We start from the raw sequence: 12222 nt of genomic DNA on the forward strand, positions 1-12222 counted from the left end.
CACAAGCACAATGAGCTGAATGGCTTCCTTTTGTTCTGTAACTATTCTATGATCTATGATTCTTTTCAGAGTGAAATCAACACTCACATACAAGAAACTGACAGGTACAATGTAAACCCCACACTAACATACCAGCGAATGCTGGGGACAGAGTAAAACCAACTCAGTCCTAGACTAGAAACTGACAGGTACTTTGTAAACTTCGCATTACCAGACAAGAAATTGACAGATTCTGTGTGAAACCCACAGTCACTTAGCAGCAGTTGGCAGGTAACGTGTAAAAATCTTTCTTTCATATCCCAACTACAAGGTTCAAAGGAAATTAGGTACAAACCCAGGCTCACACTTCAAAGACTGAGAGATACAAAGCAAAACACATATTCACCTACAAGTACAGAGAAGAAGACACACTCAGAGGAGGTGCAGATTAAAGACACATGCATGTAACAGAAACTGATAGGGATATAATCAAACCCTTTCTCACTTCTCAGAAACTGATAGATATATACAAAAGCTGATGCTCACATACAAGTTGTTGAAAGATATGTGGTGAAACTCACATAGCAATAGCAGAAACAAACAGGTACTGAATAATACCCACAGTCACAGACCAAAAACTGAAATATACTGAGTTAAACACCACTTTCTCACACCAGAAACTCATGGCTGCAAAGTGAAGCTGACTCAATCCTCCCAGGCATTGACAGGTGCAAAAGAAAACACTCACGACGATTCCAGGTCATGAAATGTGCGCAATAAAACCGATCAGCTGAAAGAATAGCATTAATGACAGGTGTGGTACCCAGAATGCTCAGCGTCCTAGAATCCGCCCTATCTGTGACAGGAGCGGGGCGCGCAGGCGCAGTAGAGACAGCTCTGTCAGCAGCTGGAGTTGCGGGTTCGGAGTTGGAGTGGGATATTCACAAAGTGCGAGAAGACTTTGTGGGCTCACACAGTTGGAGCAGGGCCTCAGGGCCACAATAACATGGAACAATCCCATCTGTATCCCTGCAGATGGCGGTGGTGAAGCTTTTCCCGGTGAGGCTTCCCGAAACGGCGTCTGTAAATGGATAAGAATTGGGGACGGGCAGGGAGCGTCTGGAGATGGATAAGAATTGGGGACTGGGCAGGGAGCGTCTGGAGATGGATAAGAATTGGAGACTGGGCAGGGAGTGTCTCTAAAAGAATAAAATTTGGGTACTAGTCAGGGAGCGTCTCTAAATGAATAAGAATTCGGGACTGGGCAGGGAGTGTCGATAAATGAATAAGAATTGGGGACTGGGCAGGGAGCGTTTCTAAATGAATAAGATTTGGGGACTGGGCAGGGAGCGTTTCTAAATGAATAAGATTTGGGGACTGTGCAGGGAGCGTCGATAAATGCTTAAGAATTGGGGACTGGTTAGGGAGCGTTTTTTTATTCGTTCGTGGGATGTGGGCGTCGCTGGCTCGATCTCAGCTCAAGTAATGTGTCCAGTTCTGGGCACCAGGCTTTAGAAAGGACATCAAAGCTTCTGAGACAGTTCAGAGGAGATTTACGAGAATGATACCAGAGATGAGGGGTTTCAGTTTTCTGGACAGGCTGGTGAAGCTGGGATTGTTCTCCTCAGAGTAGAGAAGGTTAAGGGAAGATTTAATAGAGGTGTTCAGAATCATGAAGGATTTTCATAGGATAGAGAGGGAGAAACTGTTTCCACTGTCCTGGGGGTCAGTAACCAGAGGACACAGATTTAAAATAATTGGCCAAAAATGTCAAGGGGAGGTGAGGAGAGATCATTTTACCCAGTAACTGATTCGGATTTGGAATGAATTGTCTGACAGGGTGGTGGAAACAGATTCAACTATAACTTTCATAAAGGAATTGGACAAATATTTCAAAGTGAAATTCTCCAGAATTATGGGGAAATAGGCAGGGGGTTGGACTAATTGCATCTTTTTGTCAGAGAGTCAGCAGAGGCACAATGGGGCCGAATGGCCTCCTTCTGTGCTGTATGATTCTATGAACATAAGAACGAGGAGCCGGAGTCGGCAAGTCAGCCCCTCGAGCCTGCTCTGCCATTCAATACAATCATGGCTGATCTCATCACGGCAGTTCTTGTTTCTTGCCAGTAGATGTCACTTCACTCCAATACAGTGAAGTTTACAAATCGGAGAGAGACACAACAGGAAAGAATTGTTCACATTACAGTGAATGTGTGGGATTTAGAAATACTAGGATTGGAGACGAGTTATTACTTGTCTGCTCGATCCCCATAGCCCTGTAAAATTATTTCCTTCAAGTGCCCATTCAAATTCCTTTTGTAATCCTCGATTGTCTCCATTTCCACCGCCCTCGTGGGCAGCGAGTTGCAGATCATCACCAATCACTGTGTAAAAAAGTTCTTGCGCACATTCCCCCTGTATCTCCTGTCCAAAACCTTTAATCTGTGTCCCCTAGTCCTTGTACCAATAGTGAACGGGAACAATGTTTCCTTGCCAACTTATTTAAAACTGTCATAGCCAAAAACACATCTGTCAATTCTCCCCTCACTCTCCTCAGAACAGCCCTAGCTTTTCCAACCTAACCTTGTAACTAAAATCCCCCATCCCTGGATCCATTCTGGTAAATCACCTCTGCGTCCTCTCAAGGACCCTCACATTCTTTCAAAAGTCTGATGAGCAGAACTGGAAGCAACACTCCAATTGGGGCCTAACCAGAGTTTTATAATGATAAAAGCAAAATGTTTTATAATGGTTCAGCATAACTTCCCTGCTTTTGTACTCAATGCCTCTATTTATAAAGCCCAAGATCCCATATGCTTTGCGAACCACTCTCGCAATATGTCTTGCCACCTTCAAAGATTGATGCTCATGAACCCCAAGTTCCTCTATTCCAGCACACTCTTTAGAACTGTGCCATTAAGTATATATTGCCTCTCCCTATTCCTTTACATCACCTCACACTTGTCACTATTAAATTCCATCTGCCACCTGGCTGCCCATTCTGCTAGCCTATCACTGTCCTGTTGCAGGCAGTTCATATCATCCTCACGGTTTGCCGCTCCTCCAAGTTTGGTGTCATCGGCATATTTTGAGATTCTACTCCGTATTCCAAGATCCAAGTCACTTACCTTTAGCAAAAAAAGCAGTGGTTCCAGCACTGACCCTTGGGGAACACCACTGTCGATTATCCTCCAGTCTGACAAAGAACCATTTAATAAGACTCGCTGTTTTCTGTCCTCAAACCAATTTTATATCCAATTGGACACTGACCCTCCTATACCACGAACCTCAATTTTGTTAACCGCCCTTTTATGTGGTACCTTGTCAAACGCTTCCTTAAAATCCATATAAACAACATCCACTGCATTCCCTTCATCAACCTGCTCTGTTAGTTCATCAAAAAATGCAGTTAGATTAGTCAAGCATGAACTCCCATGTATAAATCCATGCTCACTCCCCTTAATTAACTCAAACCTCTCCAAGTGACTGTTGATTATTTACCATGATTATTCTTTCTAAAACCTTACCCACCACTGCTGTTAATCTAACTAGCCTGTAGTTACCCAGACTGTCCTTACACCCTTTCTTGAATAAGGGTGTCGCATTTGCCACTGTTTAAACCTCTGGCACCTCCCCCGTATCCAGGGAAGATTGGAAGATTATAGCAAGCCCTTCCGTTATCTGCATCCGCATTTCCTTTCGCAACCTGGGATGTGACCCATCCGGACCAGGTGATTTATCTTCCCTAAGCACAGCCAGCCTTTTTAGTACCTCCCTCTCCTAATTTGTACTCTCTCCATTGCCTCTACTCTCTTCACTTCTACTGATATTTTGTCAAATTCCACTTCCTTAGTGATCACTGATATAAAGTACTCATTAAGTAGATTAACATTGCCCTGCACCTCTAAGCTTATATTATCCTTTTTGTCCCCAATAGGCCCTACTCAACCTCTTACTACCCACTTATCATTTACATGCTGCTCGAAGATTTTTGGGTTCCCTTTCATGTTGACTGCCATTCTATTCTCATAGAAATAGAGAATAAGCAAATGTAGAAGATGCAAGTACTTTCCATCCTTGATGAGGTGGAACTTTTTTATGTTGTGGGTGGTAATGACTTGGCCCACGAGTGTGGTGGAAGCAGAGACAATCAATGATTTGAAAAGGAAATTGGATGGATACTTGAAGGAAAGAAACTTGCAGGAGGAAAGGGATCGAGCTGGTGAGTGGAACTGATGAGATTGCTCCGGTGAGAGCCGGCATGGACGTGATAGGCCAAACGACCACCTTCTGTGCTGGAAATACACTGTGTTGTTTCTCAAATCCAATCCACTGGTGCTTGGTAAATAATTTCAAAGTAAATTGTGCAACTGGAAAATCAGAACCAAGGCAAGGGACGCATAAGGAAGTGAAATTGCTGAAACCCAGGGACCTTTGAATCTTCAGTCTAACGCTCTCCCAACTGAGCTATTTCAGCCCTACATTAACAGTGGCTTGGTGTCCTTGTTTTGGAGGAAAATACATACATTCAAGTTTTCCAAAAAATTCAAGAACACAACATGTGAGTAATATTCCCCCATTGCTTTCTCAGTACTGATGGATTGTGAAGCAAGAGACAGCCAGAAGTGCCACTGAGCTGCACAGACCCCGAGCTGAGAATGAAATGAGATCAAATTCAATCTTTCATAGTGAGATGCTGCAGAGAGGTAAGAGTCCTGAATCAAAGCGAGACTTGCTCATTTCAAACACTCCCTGTACTCTCTGCTCATGAAGCCTTACAAAAGGGAATACCACAATGGCACTCAAACTCACAACCCTGCCATTAAAAGTCTCACGTTCGACTGACAGAACTGTCACTTCTACTCGGTCTTTTATTGGATGGATGCAACTCCAACGCAGGGGTGGCATTCAAATCCTCCCATGCGCCCACATGTCAGACTGAGTTCCATGTTGTAGACTCAAGCAAAGGAAATCTGCTCACTTCCAAAACTATCAGCGAATTGAAGCTGATTACGATCAACATCATCAGAGGTCAGAACTACCTGGTGAAAGAAGACACTCTGAAGAAGGATCCACAATTATTCAAAGGCATCGACAAAGTGAAAAACAAGAAAATCGATGAGTCAATGCAAGCCAAACAACAGAAACACTGAAGAATTCCATTCCAATCCAGTCATGTTGTTTTTGGAGTCAGGTCTCAATTGCTGCAACAACTTCATGTTCCCACTTGGCTATCTGTACATTCAGTTAATTACAATTTTGTCGACAAACTCTTTGAATCCAGTTGTCTAGTCCTCAAGCCAGCTCCGTTTGGAAGTCAATTCCACCTTCTGCAAGGCTGAAACCAATGGATAAACTTAATCTAAAAATGCCAGCAAACAAGGGCTCGTCCAGGATTTCAACACTGGATTTCGCGCATGTTAATTACCCATACTCCCGAAGCAAGAATCATACCCCTAGACCAACGAGCCACTGACTAGCTTGGTTTCTTTAGCTGCTGTGGAATTTCACTGGAACCCCCCAGCCAATCATCCATTTTTTTTCAGATCAAAGCAACATCCTGCAAATGCTGAAATAAAAACAGAAAGTGCTGGAAATGTTCAGCAGCTCTGGCAGCATCTGTGCTGAGAGAAACACAGTTAAAATTTCAAGGCACTCATCTTTTGTTTCAGCCATCCTTTCAGACTGCTTCTGTCCATCCAATCTCACTTTCTATTCTATCCACATTCTAAACAATCACTACATGACTACATTTTTCATGAATTCCTTATTTCTTTTATTAATGACAATTTTGTATTTCTGGCCTTTGCTTCAGACACCACCACAAGTGGAATCATGTCTCCATCTACCCAATCAAACCACTTCGCTGTCTCCTCACATTACAATGGTTCTTTAACCCTGACAGAGTGTGGAGTTTCTGCTGCTTGATTGCAGTTCTTGCTTCCCGCCAGTAGATATCACCACCCCCCAATGCAGTGAAGTTTACAAATCTGAGAGAGACACAACAGGAAATAATTGTTCACATTATAGTGAATGTGTGGGATTTAGAAATACTAGGAGTGGAGACGAGTTATTATTGCACTCTGCTATTACATCTTTTATAATGGACTCCAGCATTTTCCCCACGACTGATGTCAGGCTAACCGGTATATAATTCGCTGTTTTCTTTCTGCCTCTTTTTTTAAATAGTGGAGTTACATTAACTACCGTCCAATCCATTGGAACTGTTCCAGAGTCTACAGAATTTTGAAAAAAGACCAGAAATGTATCTGCTATTTCAAGGGCCACTTCCTTAAGTACTCTGGGATGTAGATTATCAGGCACTGGGGATTTATCGGCCTTCAATCCCATCAATTTCCCAAACATTCCCTACTAATACTGATTTCATACAGTTCCTCCTTCTCACTGGACCCTCTGTTCCCCAACATTTCTCGGAGGTAATTTGTATCCTCCTTTGTGAAGACAGAACCAAAGTATGTATTTAATTGGTCTGTCATTTCTTTGTTCCCCATTATAAATTCCCCTGTTTCTGACTGTAAGGGACCCACATTTGTCTTCACTAATCTTTTTCTCTACACATATCTATCGAAGCTTTTACAGTTAGTTTTAATGTTCTCTGCTGGCTTACGCTCCTACTCTATTTCCCCCTTCTTCATCAATCCTTTTGTCCTCCTCTGCTAAATTCCAAACTGCTCACAATCTTCAGGTTTGCTGCTTTTTCTGGCCATTCTATATTTCTCCTCCTTGGATCTAATACTTTCCTTAATTTCTTTTGTAAGCCACAGTTGAGCCACCCTTCCTGTTTTACTTTTGCACAGACAGGAATGAACAATTGTTGTAATTCATCCATGCGCTCTTTAAATGCTAGCCATTGCCTCTCCACTGTCAACCCTTTAAGTAACGTTCCCCAATCTATCAAAGCCAACTCCCGCCTCATACCTTCATAGTTTCCTTTGTTTAGATTTAGGACCCTAGTCTCGGAATCAACTCTCTCACTCTCCATCTTAATGAAGAATTTTATCATATTAAGGGCGCATTTCCCCAAGGGACCCCACACAACAAGATTGCTAACTAATCCTTTCTCATTTCACAATACCCAGTCTAGGATGGCCTGTTCTCCAGAGGTGTTATACACCTCTATCAATTCTCCACTCAATCTCCTTTGATATAGGCAGAATAATCCTAGCTTTTCCAACCCAACCTTGTAACTAAACTCTCCCATCCCTGGATCCATTCTGGTAAATCGCCTCTGCATCGTCTCAAGGACCCTCACATTCTTTCTAAAGTCTGCTGAGCAGAACTAGAAGCAACACTCCAATTGGGACCTAACCAGAGTTTTATAATGGTTCAGCATAACTTCCCTGCTTTTGTACTCAATGCCTCTATTTATAAAGCCCAAGATCCCATATGCTTTGCTAACCACTCTCGCAATATGTCTTGCCACCTTCAAAGATCGATGCACATGAACCCCAAGTCCCTCTATTCCAGCACACTCTTTAGAACTGTGCCATTAAGTATATATTGCCTCTCCCTATTGCTTATGCCAAAATACATCACCTCACACTTGTCACGATTAAATTCCATCTGCCACCTGTCTGCCCATTCTGCTAGCCTATCACTGTCCTGTTGCAGGCAGTTCATATCATCCTCACTGTTTGCCACTCCTCCAAGTTTGGTGTCATCGGCATATTTTGAGATTCTACTCTGTATTCCAAGATCCAAGTCACTTACCTTTAGCAAAAAAAGCAGTGTTTCTGGTACTGACGCTTGGGGAACACCACTGTCGACTATCCTCCGGTCTGACCAAGAACCATTTCATATGACTCGCTGTTTTCAGTCTTTAAAACAATTTACTCTCCAAATGGACACTGACCCTCCTAATCCATGAACTTCAATTTTGTTAACCACCCTTTTATGTGGTACTTTATAAAATGCTTTCGTAACATCCATATAAACAACATCCACTGCATTCCCTTCATCAGCATTCTCAGATAGTTTATCAACAAATGCAGTTAGATTCGTCAAGCATGAACTCCCATTGATAAATCCATGCCCACTCTCCTGAATTAACTCAAACCTCTCCAAATGACTTGATTTTTTTCCCTGACCTGTTGATCTCGTGCTCACCATAGAGCATGTATTTGGCAATGTGACCGTCATCCATTTGGCCCAGTCAACAGAATCACCGCTGACTCAAGAGTGCAAACATGCTGTGGATCCCTGCACGCTGGTGTACTTCTGCATTCGGCACTCTGTCCTGCCAGGAGATGCCCAGTATCCATCTGAGGCAGTGGAGGTGGAAGCTGTTCAGCCGCTTTTTTTGGCTTGTATAAGTTGTTGATGCTGCTCTACTATAAAGGAGGGTGCTGAGAACACAAGCCTGGTGCACGTGGAGCTTTGTATTTTCGGTCAGTTTGCTGTCGGTTCACACTTGTCTTCTCAACTTTGACATGACAGCTGCAGCATTGGAAATCCTGGTGCTGATTTCAGCATCAAGGGACAGATTGCTGGTGATTGTTGATTGAAGGTATGTGAAGCTGTTGACAACCTCCAAAGTGAGGTTGTCGATGTTGATGGAAAGTGGAGTCTCTACGTCCTGGCCAATAACTTTCATCTTCCTGATGCTGATCGTCAGTTCAAACTCTTTGCAGGCCAGGGAGAACCGATCTACAAGCTGCTGTGACTGAACTTCATTATGGGATGTCAGCACAGCATCATTAGCAAATAGCAACTCACAGACTAGGAATTTACCCACTTTGGTCTTGGCGCACAGTCTTGCCAAGTTGAACAGCTTGTCGTCAGCTCTGATGTGCAGGTGAACACCCCCATCTGAGTCATTGAAAGTGTGCAATAGCAGCATGGAGAAGAATATGCCAATTATAAAGGATGTGATAACTAGACAGTTCGAAAATGATGATATGATTGGGCAGAGTCAACATAGATTTATGAAAAGGAAAACAGGTTTGTAAAACCTGTTGAGTTTTTTGAGGATGTTACCTATAGAACAGATAAAGGAGAACCAGTGGATGTGTGGTATTTGTATTTTCCTTTGGTAAGGTCCCACACAGGAGGTGAGTAAACAAAACTAGAGCACATAGGCTTGGGGATAATATACTGATATGGATTGAGAATTGGTTAACAGACCGAAAACAGAGAGCAGGAATAATGGGTCCTCCTCAGGATGGCAGGCTGTTAATATTGGGGTACTGCAAGGATCAGTGTTGGAGCCACAGCTGTTAACAACCTATATAAATGATTTGGATGTGGGGATTAAATGTAATATTTCCAAGTTTGCAGATGACACAACGCTAGGTGAAGTGTGAGTTGTGAGGTGGATGCAGAGAGGCTTCTAGGGGACCTGGAGCGGCGCAGTGAATGGGCAAGAACATGGAATATAATGTGAATAAGTGTGAAGTTATCCACTTTGGTAGAATAAACAGAAAGACAGAGTATTTCTTAAATGGTGAGAGGTTGGGAAGTATTGATGTCCAAAGGGACCTGGGTGTCCTTGTTACTGAGACACTAAAAGCTCTTGTGCAGGTGCAGCAATCAATTAGGAAGGCAAATGGTATGTTGTACCCACACGAGGGGTCATGAGTACAGGAGTAAAGATGTCTTGCTGCAATTGTATAGAGCCTTGGTGAATCCGCACTGGAGTATTGTGTACAGTTTAGTCTCCTCATCATATGAAGGATATACTTGCCAAAGAGGGAGTGAAACAGAGGGTCAACAGACTAATCTTTTTTTTTGCACTTATTTCATTTCATCTCAGTTTGTTCAGTTTGCTTACCTACTGTTTTTTTTTCAGGTTTGTACTTGCTGCTGTTCAGTATTCAGTCCGTTAACACCTAATCTGTACTAATGCTTTGTCTTTCAACACACCATTAACATATTGTTTGCCTTTGCTGCATGACCTTTTGGTCAGCTATGTGGCCTTGTCCAAACTACACCTTCTCCTTTGTTATCTCTTGCCCCACCCCCACCTCACTTGCTTATAACCTGTGACTTTTCTAATATATGTCAGTTCCGAAGAAGGGTCACTGACCTGAAACGTTAACTCTGCTTCTCTTTTCACAGATGCTGCCAGACCTGCTGAGTGGTTCCAGCATTTCTTGTTTTTATGTCACCAGACTAATCCCTGGGATGGTGGGATTGTTTTATGAGGAAACTGGGCCTGTATTCCTTAAAGTTTCGAAGAATGAGAGGTGATCTGATTGAAACTGACAAAATTCTTACAGGGCGTGACAGTGTGGATGTAGACAGGATGTTTGCCCTGGTTGGTGAGTCGAAAACCAAAGGACATCGTCTCAGAATAAGGAGTAGGCCATTTAAAGCTGAGATGGGTGGAATTTCTTCACTCAGACGGTGGTGAATCATTGGAATACTGTGCCCCAGAGGGCTGTGGCAGCTCAATCATTGAGCATGTTCAAGACAGAAATTGATAGAAATCTTGATACTCATGACAGCAAGGGATATGGGGATAGCACGGGAAAGGGGCTTTGAGGTCGGTGATCAGCCATGATCGAATTGAATGGCAGAGCGGGATCGACGGGCTGAATGGCTTACTCCGATGTTCCTCTGTTCCTAAGAGAGTTGGCGCCAGCGTGCAGCCCTGCTTTAGCCCACTGCTGATCTTGAAAGCATCTGATGTTGCTCCATTGCAACTGATGGAACTGTGCATGTTCTCGTGGAAAGAAGAGATGATGCCGAAGAGGTCAGGAGGGCAGCCGATGTTCCATCGCAGTTTGAAGAGGACGTCTCTGCTGACAAGTTCAAAGGCCTTAGTGATGTGGATAAAAATGTGTGAGGCTCTGTGGCGCAATGAATAGTGTGTTGGACTTCTAAATACTGATTAAAAAGATATTCAAAGGTTGTGGGTTCAAGTCCCACCAGAGTCAGATTTTGGACCAGAAACAGAGGAGCACAACGGAACAGCAAATGAAGAAATGCGTCAAAAGCACAGACTCGGAGAGAGAGAGGAGCAGAGCAGGGGAAAAAAAATCGAGGAGTGACGTCACAATGGAGAGTGAGAGCAGGGAAACAGAGAGCCGCTGGGGTGAGCAGACAGGATTTAGTTCTTGCTTCGGTGCAGTGGAAGGAGCTGTTTGCTGAGGATCTGGTAAGCTGTGACATCACAGGCAAGCAGGTAGTTGATTGGTTTGGAAGAACCGACCCGCTTGATGCACATCTGTTCAGTAATTAAGGTCCATTTTAGTCCTAACGTTTAAAATAGTAAACAAACTAGTGGTACGTTTAATAAAATATACAGTAAAATGAATAATTGAATAAAATATTTAAGTAGTTAATTGAAACACGTTAAGGATGACAGGACAGGTGATGTGTCACAGCTGCAGCATGTGGGAGTTCCTGGATGCCAGTGTGATCCAGGGCAAACACGTCTGCAGTAAGTGTTTGCGGCTCAAAGAGGGAGAAAAAAGGAATGTAGTGGTAGTAGGGGACAGTATAGTAAGGTGGATTGACTCTGTTCTCTGCAGCAAAAGCAAGAGTCCAGATGGCTGTGTTGCCTGCCGGTGCCAGGATTCAGGACATCTGCTCAGGGCTGGAGCGAAACATATAATGGGAGGGGGAGGATCCAGTCGTCGTGGTCCATGTCGGTACCAAAGACATAGGCAGGACAAGGATAGAGGTTCTGCAAAGTCAGTCTGAGGAACTAGGCAGCAAATTAAGAAGCAGAACCTCAAAGTTAATCATCTCTGGATTATTACCTGAGCCATGTGCAAATTGGCATCGGACAAATAAGATTAGAGAAAGTAATGTGCGGCTGAAAGACTGGTGTGGCAGTTGTGGGTTCTGGTTCGTGGGGCATTGGCACCAGTACTGGGGAAAGTGGTGGCTGTACCGTTGGGACGGTCTACACCTGAACCGTGCTGGTGCTGGTGTTCTAGCGAGCCAAATAACTAGAGAAGTAGAGACGGTTGTAAACTGAATAGTGGGGGCAAGGGATCAAATTTGGGAAGATATGGTGAATCAAGGAGGAGAGACAAGGCAAGAGAGAAAGGTATAAATATGGGAAATGATAAACAGACTGTGACAGGAAGGGACAGAATGTACAAATCTAAGAGTAAATCGACAGATAAGGCTAGAGGTTACAAAAATAATAAAAGGACAAAACTAAATGCTCTGTATCTGAATGCATGGAGCATTCGAAACAAAACAGATGAACTGAGAGCACAAATAGAATAAATAAGTACGATCTGATAGTCATTCCAGAGACATGGCTGC

At 43.4% G+C, this 12222-nt stretch overlaps 1 non-coding gene across 1 annotated transcript; it reads left to right on the forward strand.

Annotated features, from left to right (window-relative positions):
• Window positions 1-10786: 10786 nt before the first annotated feature.
• On the forward strand, window positions 10787-10877 carry trnar-ucu (transfer RNA arginine (anticodon UCU)). Its single transcript is given in 2 exon segments — window positions 10787-10823; window positions 10842-10877. It is a non-coding gene; the product is annotated as a tRNA-Arg (tRNA).
• Window positions 10878-12222: the final 1345 nt, after the last annotated feature.

The sequence above is a fragment of the Heterodontus francisci genome, unplaced genomic scaffold (assembly GCF_036365525.1).
Source record: "Heterodontus francisci isolate sHetFra1 unplaced genomic scaffold, sHetFra1.hap1 HAP1_SCAFFOLD_708, whole genome shotgun sequence".
Lineage (NCBI taxonomy): Eukaryota > Metazoa > Chordata > Chondrichthyes > Heterodontiformes > Heterodontidae > Heterodontus > Heterodontus francisci.